We start from the raw sequence: 14,678 nt of genomic DNA on the forward strand, positions 1-14,678 counted from the left end.
GTACCTCGGGTTAAGAACTTTGCTTCAGGATGAGAACAGAAATCGTGCGGCGGCAGCGGGAAGCCCCATTAGCTAAAGTGGTACCTCAGGTTAAGAACAGTTTCAGGTTAAGAACGGACCTCCAAAGCGAATTAAGTTCTTAACCCGAGGTACTTAGATTTTCAGCTGCTGTATGGAAGCTGCTGATGCAATAGGTTCATAGTCCTACTCCTAGTCTATTGTACTCCTGGACAGTTCCTGCTCAGCACTGGGTATTCTGACTGCTGATATTGCTGGAGAGCTCCCTTGCCTGGTTCAGAAGACATGAGGGAATTTGCTTCTCTGTAGTGCAATGCTACAACAATGTAGTATTAGCATGTGTGCCATATAGATCCAAGGCTCACACACACAACACTGCAACATTGGTTTGCATTAAAAAAATGTGGAGGTTAACTGCTTCCTTACCTGATATTCTGGCCCGGGGCGGCGGGCAGGGAACCCAGCTGGAGGCATCTCCTATCTTCTCTTCTAAACCCACTGTTTGATTATTGTCCAAACCCACAGATTCAAGAGTACAGAAGCACAGGCTGCATGCACCTGACTTTGTGCAAGATCATGGCCATAGGGGTGTGTAAGTCTGTATTCTTTAAGGATACACCAGGCTTCTATGGTGATAAATTAAGAAGTTAAATAATTTTGCATATAGCCAATTTAATTTTTGCAGCTTCACTTTGATATACAATGAACTCCCTCTCTTATATACTCTAAGGCTCTTTAGGCAGAACCACAACTCAATGGTAAAGCACACAATTTACACGCAAAGTAGTCCCAGTTTCAAGCCCCCACATCTCCAAGTGAAAAGGATCTCAGATATCAGAAGATGAGAAAGACTCTCTGCCTGAGACCCTGAAGAACCACAGAGAAGACAATATTAGTCAAGACCATTAATCTGATCTCATATAAGGGAACTTCCTATGCTCCCAAGTTCCTTAAACATAACAGCTCTGGCTAAGATTTGACCAAGAAGATTTCTGTGCATTCATCTGAGGATTGGCCCTGAGTTGATTGGGCTGGATTAAGAGAAAGTTGAGAATGGAAACCTGAGAATGGTAATGCTACATTGAAAAGAACATAGGAACTTATAATGCAAGAAGCTGCCTTACCCTGAGTCAGCCTGCTAGTCCATTTAGTTCAGTGGAGCCTATACTGACTGGCAGCAGCTCTCCAAAATTTTAGACAGGTTTCTGTCCTAGCCCTACCTAGAGATTCTGGGGGTTGGACCTGGGACCTTCTGCATGAAAAACAGATTATCTTCCACTGATCTTCAGCCATGTTATGTCTGAACATAATATCCTTATCATTTCTCGATGGATAATATTGTATGCAGACCCAGCAGGAACTGAGGATGTCACTCATGGCATTGTTCCCAGAAAAGTTATGTTGAGGAATACCCAAACCCAACATAACTCTTCAATGTATATATGATCATGGGACCACTTCAAAAAATCTCATTACATACGCACCAAATGTCACCTCAAAATCAGAGCTGAAGCATTTCAAGAACAAACATGGCTTGGCATAAGGGGTCGATTCCCCTTACATTCACAGATGTGAATCAAAAGTGACACTTAATGGATTTAAGTCAGTAATTTACATCAGGTGCACTCCATACCATATAATTTACACAGAAAGCCAAAGTTGGAGGATGACTGTGTGAGTCACAACAGGACTAGCTGTGCCCTTCTTTTGAAATTGACTGTTAGTTTTCAATTATTCTAGCAGAGGCATCTTTTATGAGGAAATTAGGTGCCACTTACGGACATTGGAACTGGAGCAATCGTTAGAGCAGATGCCCCGTTGATCAAGCTGGAAATACAATTCCAGGCAGGTTTGGCTTCCTTGTGTCAAGACAGACAAAGAAATGTGCTTGTCCCTTGCAATAAGCTGCCCGATTTGTCCCCATTAATCTGCTCAGCAAACAGCAAGGCTGGGGATCTGGCTGTGAATGGCCAGAAGGTTGTATTCTTGTTAGTAGATTTATTACAGGAGACATCACCGCTAATTGTCCCTTTATTCTGTGATTAGTATTTGTTTGCTCAGGGCTTTCCAAAAGGAGGTTAGCTTCTCTTGTCAGATGGTTTACATAGCCTTTTCCCAAACATCACTCCAAGCAGTAGTGTTAGCATTGGGAGTGCTAATCCTCTTTGATCCCCCTGAGTTTTTTTTTTTAATCTGTTCAAACTGAAGGAGGTCTCTCTCCTCCTCACATGCTGGTTCAGGCAGTATTTTCACTTCATTAAAATTTTAAAGATTGACAGTTGACTTATCATTTTCTCCATCTTTTGCACTCTCGGAAATTTGCCAGGCCATTCGCTCAGGTGTGTCAAAGGCATCTGCACAAATTGCATCCAGATGCACGTGGGAAAGCTTGTGCATGATCTCTCTCTATATATATTTATCTGAAAGGGAAAGAGGGGTGCTTTTAATGTTGCAAGCCAGCTATCTTTCTGGGCGCTTACACATGTTAAAATATTTGCATGGAAGTGGTCTGCATGTGCATGCATAAGAAGGCTCTTGATAATTTATATCCTCCAGAGGACTGGGCTCTAGTCCACGAAAGCTCACACCACAATAAATCTGCTAGTTTTTAAAAGTGCCTCAATATTCGTTATGATTTATATATGTGCGTGCTTAATTGATGTGATATGTGCAATATCTCTCTCTTTAGGACCTATGCGTGTTAGAACATTTCTATGTAATGCAGTTTTCTATATTAACTGTTTACTCTATGATCTCATATACATATGAAAGAGATTTTGGTGCGACTGTCATAAGTCCAAAATCAATCTGGTAGAGTTGTCGTTTTATTCCTCTAAGGCTCAGTTCAGAGGTAACAGGAAACCAGTTTCCCACTACATAAATAAGCCCTACAGTGCACCTGGGGCTCACACACTTTCCCCTCTGCGGAGAAGGGGATTGATTTTTTATTTATTTACTGCATTTATAACCCCATCTTTTTATCCAAGGAACAAGGTGGAGTACTTGGTTCTCCCCCTATTCATTTACTCCCAGCAACAACTCTGTGGGGTAGGTTAGGCTGAGAGGCAGTGACTGGCCCAAGGTCATCCAGTGAGCTTCATGGCTAAGTGGGGATTTAAATCCTGGTGTCCCAGGCCCTACTCTGACACTCACAACACCACATGGACTCTCTTCTGTTTTGGGTTTTTAAATGACCACAGCAAGTGGCATATGAAAGAGAATTAGAGGGAAGGGGTGAGCACAAAGGTCTACCCGCTCAGGCTGGCTCATTTACATCCTATCCAGAGCAAAGTCTCTGCACTTTGGGTGATATTAATATACAATGATTAGGTTGAGGTAAACTAAGACTGCACACATATCATACATTTAAAGCACATATTCCCCCAAAGATGAATCATGGGAACTGTAGTTTACCCCCTCCCGAGTTACAATGCCTAGTACCCTCAACAACTATAGTTCCCAGGATCTTTGAGGTTTGTGTGTGCTTTAAATGCATGGTGTGTACACAGCCCTTGTTTCAATCAATCCTTAATGCTGTGTTATTTGCTAGAAGCAGCCCACCCAGTGTTTAAAATCCAAAGACGCGGGCAAAATGTTGAGATATAGAGGGAGAATAACTAATTTGGTTACAGAAATCTGTGCTCTTCTCATTGTTTGAACTCAGCCAGCTTTTCTTTTACCAATACCGCCATCCATTAATTTAGTAGCATAAAATCCAGAGGCCTTCTGAGGCTCAGAGAGTGAAACCTTAGAATTACATTTGATACCTGTTAACGGAAAAATCCGAGGGCTCCCTTGGACAAAAACAAAGACACCAACCAGGATTACTTGGAGCAAAACAGCAGCCTGTAGGCTTGGCCTTTATTGAACTGTTGCAACAGGGTGCTCCCCTCACTTGCAGGAGAGAGGAAAGACCAGAAAAATGGTGTGCAAGACCTTATAAAGACTTTTGAAATTGCCACCCTGTAGATCAAGACCACCCCCAGAAACATCATACATACATCACAGAAGGGGTGTAACCTAAGACCACCCCTCAGATACATACATCACAGAAAGGAGGGGTTGAGGGAGGAGTTGTGGTGGTAACCTGAGTGTCCTGTCACTTGGCTGGTTCCCCCTTTCCCCCTCCCCATGAGTACTTTCCAGGTGACAGAGGGGATTTTGCAGTTTCCTGCCCCCAGAGGGAAGAGCTGATTATTGTCCTTTGTTCCAGTCCGTGCTGAATCCACTCCCATATGCAAGTTCTTTGTGATCTTGATGGTCTTCTGTCTAGGACCATCAGGGTTGGCATAGCAACTGGGCAGGGCTCCTGTGTATGTATTGGTATGCTCAAGGATTATGGCTGCCCTGTATCAAACCTTCCCCATTTTGTAGTCCTTCCTTCATGGAGTAAAATAAAAGTGGAACAGTGCAAATCCGATGTATGGTTGATTTTCTATGAATTTATAACAGAAGCGTAGCGTATGTAGTGTGTGAGTGTGAGTGTGAATGTGTGTGAAGTTTGTACAAACTGAATGATTGGGGGGGGGGGGTTTCCTGCTACAATACCTAAACAATCAAAACATTTTTAACAAACCAGAGCAGTAAAACAATGCTCAGAAAAATAATGCAAATAACATGAACATATACTAGAACACTAGAAGCACAGCATGGGTCATATCAGATAACACAAAAGGCAAAGGCATGGCTCATGGGAGTAGCTAGGATTTTTGTTGGGGGGCAGAACTTGGTTGGGGGGCAGAACTGACATGATTGGGCAGTTAGTTAAGTATTTCTGTTGCTTTACTTGATCGAGTGGGGGGAGGGGGAAATCTGCCACCCCCGACTATGCCCATGACATGGTTCATGAAATACCAAATCATTGCATGAGCAAGACCTAGACATGCATGACCCGCCACCCTCCCCTTACATATTCTAATTCACTCCTATGCTTCCTGTTTCTCAGAAAACCATGGTTTGCTGTTACTTCCAAACCAAGCAAATTAAGCTTTAAGCAAGCCATAGTTTACCCAATTTGAAAGCAATGATTTGCTGACAACCATCAAGCACAGGAGGGAATGAATGCATGTGGGATGAGGGACTGTGCTAGCCCAAGGATAATGCTATGGAATTATGTGTGAAGGAAGAAAAAGACTTGTTAAATTCCCAGGATTGTTTGGGATAAGGATCCTAATCTCTTAAAGACGAAGAAATTAATTAAAACATGAAGGTCTCCTAGTGAGGACAACAGACTTCAAATCAAACTAATATCCATTTTCTGAAAGGTGTGGTTATGAGGCCGCTCAGATCAGTGGGATGTCTCTAAGCTATCAAGAACAAAGCCATCAATTAGGTAATCTGGGCCTTCCCAGTCAGTAAGAATCATAGAGTAGTGTGAAGAATTCCTCATCTTGAGAGGCCTTTGAAGTACACAGGGCAGTGATTTGCATGAGACAAGCTAAGATGGGAACAAAGACTCCATTGGAAATCAGGGCTAGCTTTCAGATACACAGAATGAAGCAAGATTTTGGAATTCATCCAATAGAGAGCATTCTGAGACAAAGAGAAATTACAGGAAGAAAATATAGAAGAATCTCATTTATTCCACAATTGCACATTCAGGGTTTCTTCTAAAGGGGATGAGGGCATTTGGAGGAACAAATTGTTTAAAAGTGAAGAGCTGGATGGTTGGAGTAGAACGTAGAAATGAGTACAAAGACTAATTCATTTCAGGTACCAGTTTCACCAACTGGAAAAGCGGCAAGCACACAGCATTACTTCCCCCAAGTTATAACCCTTTTCACATTTTGTGAACTGAGCTTCCTGTCCCAACTATGGACAGAATCAAAACTATTTGAGTACAATATGGGTCTAACCTAGACTGTTATTCCCGATGGGAAAAAATATTAAAGGATTGCACCAAGCTTGCCATGGCAAATTTATGCAACAGATTTATTTTAAAAGATATAAAGAATATGCTTTGGAAAGATGTGTGAATATGGCCTTGGTCCCCATACTTTAGTAGGTTTAATTTTGTTAAAAGCCGAAGTGAAAGCCAAGAATATCTGCCAGCATTTTTTGAATATAATATGATCTTACTTGTATCTTTACCAGGATACAGTTCTTAAGGACATTTTAAATAAAAACTATAATTCATTTTTATGAATTTGGACATGCACAATCCCTCCACAATGAAAATAAGAAGCATGGCTCTGAAATACTGACACCTTTACAAATAATTTTATAAGACACTAACAGTGAGATTCTAACCCGGTCTACTCAGAATTAAGTCCTACTGAATTCCATATGGATTACTCTCAGGTGAGTGGGGTTAGAATCACACCCTGGAGTCCCATTCCTATGCACAAATGCATTCAAGACAATGTTTTGAAATATTCCCATGTTTGCTTGTTTATTTTGTTTACTGCCGTTCACCATAAAGTCCCAGGATGAATTACAATATAACAATACATAACCTGTTAAAACAATATTGAAGCAGACACCCTTGGCTAAACCCTACAGGTGGTGCAAATATCATTCTGATTTGGAAATTATCTAACCACCTTTTAAAGCCATTTAAGTGGGTGAGCTTCAGTTAACATGGATAATAAAAACATAAAATCTGTAGAACAGCAGCAACATATAAAAACCCCAGAATTAAGAAAAGTTAACTGCAAAAGTTAAAAGTCAAATTTAGGGGGCTAAACATGGTTATCTTAAGGTGATACTTGAGGAAGTAATTTATCAAATCTGATGAGGCAGAGTTCCACAGCCTAGATACCCCCTTTGAGAACCCTCTTTTGTGTGATGCTGCTACTCTGTACTTCAGCTGCTAGATCCATGGTCAATCAGGAGAGGTCAAACTAGGTTTCTGCAGGTAAAATCCCAACTCCTTTCCTCCTAAACCCATCTGCAAATTGATGTATGTTAACACAGAACATAAACAGACTCCAAGGGATACAATACTGATCAATTTTAGCCATGACACAATATCAAGGCACATGAATGCAATCAAATATATATTTCAGCATGCATGACAATACACTCCTATAGAGATCTGAAAATGTAAACCACTTGCATGCTGCCCTTCAATCTGATAGATAAGAAAGGGACACTATCCCTCTTGGCCAAAGTTTACCCCCTGGAGACTAACTAGTGCTAGAAAAGATCCCCACCAGCAGCCCAATTCCAATTTATTTCAACAGCACAGAAATACTTCGATTATGGGGCTCCTAATTGTGAGCATGGTACCTCTCAGTCTCAGTGTATCTCTCTCGCTTTTACGAGTCGTTGTGGTAGAAGCTGTTCCTGTCAGATATGAACTTTAGCAGCTGTATAAATATTGATGACTGCAATAATTTGTGTTCTGCATATGCTCTCCTTAAAGCTATAGTGTAATCCTCTAGCTAGGGCTACGTTGCATAGAAAGGAGCCAGTCTCTATTTGCATGGTAATGAAGTGTCTCTGAAGGTGCTCTCTGGAATTGTTAGCCACACAGCCGAGTAGCTAATGGATATGGAGGCAAGACTTTGGGGGGAATTAATACTTCCAGACAATCTAATCAACTCATGCAGTGATATGCATTTGCAGCCAAGGAAGATGGGTGACCTATTATCAAAAATGAAATGCGGTCTCCAACTGTTAGCACAGATCACAAGGAAGTTGCAGCTGGGAGCAAACTGCACTATATTCTACAAGATGAAAAATGAAAACAGTACCTGTCCCCAAGTCTAGTGGAGGAATAGCCCTGGATTCATAAAATGGAAAGCAAATACAGTACATCATCAGGAGGGATCACACCAAATTTTGACAGAGTAAATGTCTACTCCTAGCTACTCAATACAGATCCACCACTTTTGCTATGTATTTGTAACATAACAGGACATCCAATAGATTCCAAGGGTAGAATAATGGGTAATTTTAGCCATTGGAAGTTATCTCAGGACACAGGAATCAGATTACAAGGTCCAAGTACTCTGATGACCATACATTATTTTCTGACTGTGTTTTTGTTCTTACTTTACAGGGTTTTTCTATATCTAGACTTTAGAGATGTGACAACTTTCAAACTGTTAATTCTACAATCCAGGGCCCCACCCCATATAGATATATTTACTTTGAGGGAACCAACACATTAATATTTGTTTCTAGTAGCAGTTCAGGCTTCTTTTAAACTATTGTAGTTTGCTTTATATGAAGGATATCACTCACATGCTCTTAGGCCAGGCCCACTTTAGCACTGCTCTACTGAATTCTTTCTGTAGTCCCCCACGCAGTAGGCTTGAGAAATCTGTAGGTTTTTGTGGGGTTTTTTTTACATTATTAAGTCTCCTCTTCACATACTTAAAGGACTGCTTCTTCCCCTAAAGAATTCAATAGATAGGTAGCACCATGCTACCTTGCAAGAAATGGGAATACAAGTATGTGTATACTGTTCTCACTTCAATATCCCAAAGTCAATATCTATAGAAATTTCAAAGACCCTGTTTGCTTTTTTCTTAAGAGTTCCCCCACCCCTTTGTCAAGTTTATCTGATTTTGGAAGGAAATTGGCAAAACTATTATTCTCCTGCAAATCTTAAGTCCTTCGTTCTTTAATACTTCATTTCTCTCTCTGTCATCGTAATGTGTCCAAACATATTATCCCAAGCTGCTTTTAACTTTATAGATAGATATACAGTGGTACCTTGGGTTAAGAACTTAATTTGTTCCAGAGGTCCATTCTTAACCTGAAACGGTTCTTAACCTGAGGTACCACTTTTGCTAATGGGGCCTCCCACTGCTGCCGTGCTGCCAGCGTGCAATTTCTGTTCTCATCCTGGGGCAAAGTTCTTAACCTGGAGCAACTACGTCCTGGTTAGCAGAGTTTGCAACCCGAAGCGTCTGTAACCTAAGGTACCACTGTACAGATTCTCTGCCTCTGAAATTCAAAGAACAGTTTACCACCAACTATAAGTATCTCTTGTGTTTATAGTTTCTTCACCATGTACTAGCAGCAAGGGCATTTGTTTTCAGTAACTGCCATTTAGCTGCCTTCTGCTCACTGCAAGCCATTCGCCTCCCCACCCCACCCTCAATTCCAGACAGCTCTGAGTGAGCAACTTTCTCTGATAAAAGTTGGGAGCACACTGAGGTCCTCTGAGCTCTGACTCTGGACCATCTCCTCCAGGTTCCACTTCCTTGAAGGAACTTCAGAGTCTCAAAGGGCCAACCCTCTGGCCTGAAGATGGGCATTCCTCCTGCACAGCAGCATCAGACCACACATGGAGGAAGCAGCTCTCACACTAACAACATGCAGTCCCATCTGACCCTAGGCTTTGCGAAATGATGACCTTTTAAACATTTCTGAATAGTTGAAATATTTATGAAATGTCACTGATGCCCCAGCTCCTAAATCTTCTTTTCTCACACATGCTGCTTCCTCCAACACACACTGATAGTGCTGCCACTTCTTATCTGTTACATTTCTTCCCAAAGCCTAGGGTCAGGTGGGACTGCATCTTGTTAGTGGGAAGAAATGTAGCAGATTTAAACAACTATAAATCAATGGAGCTAACAAAGAGAAAGTAATAATAATAATGATGATGATGAATTTATTATTTATACCCCACCCACTCTGGGCGGCTCCCAACACTTCCCTAAACAAGGGCTGCCTTCAGATGTCTTCTAAAAGTCAGATAGTTATTTCCTTGACATCTGACAGGAGGGCGTTCCACAGGGTGGGTGCCACTACCGAAAAGGCCCTCTGCCTGGTTCCCTATAACCTCACTTCTTGCAGTGAAGGACCCGCCAGAAGGCTGGCGATAGGGGTGGTGATGCTCCTTCAGATATACTGGGCCGAGGTCATTTAGGGCTTTAAAGGTCAGCACCAATACTTTGAATTGTGCACGGAAACGTACTAGAAGCCAATGCAAAGAATGCATTACTGACACAAAATATGAATATCTGTGGTTCCCCACATTTTTTGTGAACCATATGAAACTGACATATAATCAGACTATTTTTATATTGTCATAATTGGCTTGCTATCAAGCAAATTTCTCCTGCATGCTTCGGCCATGCCTGCTTTAGTGCATTTCCACTCAGTTCCTTGAAGCATGCAAACATTATCCTTTGCATTCCCCATACAGTATTTCCAACACTGCTATCTTTTGCTGAGGTGTTTAACATAAAGGGAAGAGTGCTTAAATGATCTATGAGGGATGAAAAAATAGAGATGCAAACTGTGCCTTTCTTTCTTGACTCCAAGTACAAACAATGTATGAAGCATGACAATAGAAGCATGACAATAGCTAGGATGGAAGGAGATGCATGACTATTGCTCAGTCAATCACTTCTAGTATTAATGAGCATCATAATCAGGTTTGTATCTACGGTAAGTTGTGGGGTACAGACTACTTTCTCCTACATATGCACATACTGCTTGTCAGTCTGGACATAATTATTGCCCTATCTACATGCCACAACATATGCATTCTTTTTTAAAACAGTAAAACCTGAATTCTCTTTCTAGAATTCCATAATTCCAGCTGAAGTGAAATAAAAAATATGGAATGCACTAACAAAAACAAAAAAACCAAGAGAGGAATGCAAATCAGGACAGGTTACTCCATTAAGCTGGTGTGGGTGGTAAAAAACCTGAGTCATCATATCTCACTGACTGAGTAAAATCCTTGCCTGCCCAAAGTCTTCAATACATGGTAGGACTGGGAAAGATCCCTGCTGAAAACCACAGAGAACCACTACCAGTCAGTGTACACAACACGGGCTTAAGGAATTCATTGCCATAATGTTGGCTATCATAGCTAATGCATCAGGTTGGAAACTAAAACTTAGTAAACTAGGAAAATGAGGAAAAAAGGAAGGAAATGGTGGAACTGGAATCAACCGTCACCTGTAGTTGGTACTTTTTATGTTGCTGGTTATTAAGTATCTGGAATGGGAGCACACAGCTGACTTAAAAAGGTAAGTATTAAATGGAAATGTTTCCCTATGCTAGTTAACCACTGGCAAGAACAGAAAAGGTGCTTCCTGGCCAAACACTCACAAAGTCCTGAATAACGGTGAGTGACAAAAATGTACATGGACAAATGACTGAAATACAAAGCTCTGTACTTCAAGTGGCTATGCTTGGAATGTAAATCCCTTTCAGACCAAACTATTAGCATATCCTTAGGGAGACCCCGTAGTCTCTTCCTCTGTTGACTGCTATCTGCTCAGCTGTCTGAAAAGTCATCTGTTTGAATATTTATACATACTGGTATGTAGTGACTGCTTAGTATAAATCATATAGGCAATTTTGCAAGTGAGAGTTCTGTTTATAAAACAAATAAATGAAATGGTTTCCATTGTGAAAACGTTTCAAGCAGGATTGTCCATGTTAAAACAGAACTAGTCAGGGAAGATTGAAGGAGATGTGAATTGGCAACAGAGGAAAATGCTACAGCAGGAGACCGGCCCTTCTATTAATGCAGAATAATGATACTGGCGTGCTTCCTCCTGCTGCTGCCCATGTGGGAAGGACTTTCAGCTGGGATCTGCTGATGAATGAGACAGTAGGACATTATCTGCAAATCCCCCATCCACTCCAAGATATAGCAGGTCAAGACTGACTTTCAAATGAGAAAAACGCACAGATTTAGGATCAGGTTTTCCAAGGGTCTTCAACATGCCTTGTTTTCTATGTAATCATTAGCAACCTTTAGAAGTACAAACCTTGCTTCTCAGAGGGAGAAAACACCCTGAATGACAGGATGTATGGCCACTAACAGAAAATGTGCAGAGATTAATAAACAGCTTGGGAGCATTATTGTGGAATACCCTCTCTGCAGAGATCCACTTGGTCCCTTCTCTTGTAATCTTTGGATGACTGCTAAACACTTTTTAAAAGCCAACATGCTCTTAATATTTAAATTTAGTCTTCCTATCGCTGTTTTTAATCAAACTGCTGGTTTAAAACTGTCTGCTTTCATTGTTTTGAATAAATTTTGTTTTCTTATTTATTATTTTAACGTTTGCAGTGCTCAAATGACAAGGTGAGGTCATTCTCTGATTGTTTGTGACTGCTCCCTTAGAAGATGACAGGGAGGATGATTTGGTTAAAATTGAGGAGAATCTAGGGGTGGTGCTTGTGGATTTTATTAAGCTCCCCAAACATTTGTTGAAAACTGTTCTATGCATTGCAGATTATTATTTTTTTAGTACAAATATATATAATAAACAAACAAGAGTAAAAAGCTAGTGATAGCAGGCAAACACCTAAATCTTAGAAGGCTTTGTCATCCAGGTGGTGTTTGACTAAAGCTGAAGATCAGACATAGAAGGGCAAAGAATGAGAGGATCATGGAAGACACATCTGCTGCCCTCTAGATATTTTAGAATACAACTCCCATCAACCCTGTGTCAGTAGGCCAATTGTCAGGGATGATGGGAACTGCAGTCCACATCTAAATAGCACCATGTTGACTACCTTGTTCTTCTTCCTTCTCATGTTTGTCTGTTTTTAGCATTTACATGTGCTAAAGCAGAAATGAAGCTTCCAATGTAACAGTGCTGCAAGGATACAAGATATCGCTGTTGGAGGCAGTATGCCTCTGAATGAATACCAGTTGTTAGGATTCAAAAGTCGAAAGAGCACGGCAACCCTCAGCTCCTGCTTGTGGGTTTCCCACAGGCATCTGGTTGGCCACTGAGAACAGAATGCTGGACTGGATGGGCCTTTGGCCTAATCCAGTCTTATGTTCTTAACAGCTATCCAAAAACAGCAAGAATCTTGCAGCAGCACATTCATTACATGGAAGGCTTGCTTGCTTTGATAGACATACCACTCTTCATCGGAGGATCACAGGGCAGTTTATAGCATTGTTGCATGCCACCATAATCTCTGAGAGTTGCAAAACTCCAGGGGTTCCAGGTGCTAACTCAGGGTTGAGTCCAGGAATTAGAAGGGACTCAGGCTTACAGGCTACCCACCCCCCAAACTCACAACAGGATAAATGTTGAATGGAATCCTATGAAAGCTGATACCATGTTCAAGCTGCTAATCTCCGAGGTGCTATAAGGCTGTGCTCTTTCTGAAGAACTACTTTGCCTGTGTATCTACCACCAGCCTCAGGAAAAGTGGTTACTTAAACTGCTGGAGAGAGAGAGTCTTGAAATGGCCAATGTTCAAGTCAGATTTTTCTTCCACCAAAAAGTACCATCTGATTAATGAGATTATGTATTCAACTAAGGAATAAATTAGAGTCTCAAAATTATATTACAGTAGGCATATTTTGAATTTTATTAGTGGATGAAATAGCATAATGCCTAAGAGATTTAATCTCACCTCTGCCATGAATTTACTAGGTGGGCTTGGTCCTTCACCCCACCTGCAGTATGGAGATAATACTGACCTACCTTACAAGGTTGTTGTAAGGATTCCAACACAATAGTGCATGGGAAGTGCTAAGTATTAATGTTATTAGGCACAATGAATAGGCTGAAATGATGAGGGCAACATTATCTCTGTTCAAATACCATGTGAAAATCAAGAGCTGGGATTGTCCTGATTGGATAGAGGGACTATGTCCATCCAACTGAGAAGATACAATTAAAGCAGAGTTTGCACAAATATTTGCAGGGCAGTTGATACCCTAGCTGGTGTATGAGATTATACCTGCTGCAAAGAACAGTAACATGAAACATTATTCAAGGACTCCTAACGTGGCAATTATCCTCTTTGTAATTAAACCAAATTCAGCTTTCACTCTTACACCCTAGGCCAGAGTCAGCAAAATTCAAATTTTCCCTCTTATTTTTTGATAATCCCTAATAAAGGAGTACGGAGTGTTCGCTTTTATTCAGGATGTCCTTGGGGCAGCGCTTGGAGACGTCAGCACACATGGCTAGCAGATGAGCAAAATATAAAGAAGCCTGATACACTGGTGGTTCAAATTCATCACTTCTGCTTGCATTAGATGAGCAGGTGTTGGGCATGATAAGTTGGAATATATTGAGATAATGTTCTCATGACCATAATTCTGAAAAAAGTATCACCATATATTTTATACATGCCAGAATCCTAATCAATATAACAGATTGGCAATACAAATATATTTTCTGCTGGGATCAAAGGGTAGTCAGTGGTTCAAGTACACTTTTATTCATTTCATTTTCTTTAAATTATATCCACATTTCCTTCAAGCTCAGAGTGGTGTACATGGTTCTTTCCCCTGCTACCTGGATCCTCACAACTACTTTTTAAGGTAGATTTGGCTGAGAGATGATGACCTGCTCAAAATCACCCATAGCTGAGTGGGGATTTGAACCTGAATCTTCCCAGTTCAGACAAGCACTTTACACCATACTAGAAAGTAACACTACACTTAGTTATAAAAATCTCAGGTTATTGGCAGAAAGGCAAGACAGGCTTTCTCAGGATAGCACCTAAGTAAAATAGACCTACATGTTACACCAGGTGAGTGGTATATACAGGGCAAAAAATAGCTGGACTTACAATGCATAGGGACACAAATGCACAAAAGCTGCCTTTGGAAAGATAGTTGCTTGGCAAAGGCCATGTTTATCATTGGCCATTGTTTCAGGGCACTGGTTTAGCCTGGAGAGCATGTGTTCTCTAAATTAGTGGCTTGGGGTTTATTAACATCCCATTTCCAACTCTTTAATACAGACTATTCTAAA

General features: G+C 40.9%; 1 protein-coding gene and 1 long non-coding RNA gene across 3 annotated transcripts in view; both read right to left on the reverse strand.

Moving 5' to 3' along the window:
- The window catches only part of LOC144325656 (uncharacterized), a 30,268-nt gene extending 17,159 nt beyond the window's left edge, over window positions 1-13,109 (reverse strand). Inside the window, exon 1 of one of the 2 annotated variants that reach the window (XR_013390863.1) lies at window positions 445-13,105. This is a non-coding gene — a long non-coding RNA (uncharacterized LOC144325656). Of the gene's footprint in view, window positions 1-444 lie in introns of both variants that reach the window. The other variant, XR_013390862.1, reaches the window with a different exon arrangement.
- ROBO3 (roundabout guidance receptor 3) overlaps window positions 1-14,678 on the reverse strand; it is a 417,871-nt gene that overhangs the window by 362,623 nt on the left and 40,570 nt on the right. The window lies entirely within an intron of this gene.

Source organism: Podarcis muralis, chromosome 15 (genome assembly GCF_964188315.1).
Source record: "Podarcis muralis chromosome 15, rPodMur119.hap1.1, whole genome shotgun sequence".
NCBI lineage: Eukaryota > Metazoa > Chordata > Lepidosauria > Squamata > Lacertidae > Podarcis > Podarcis muralis.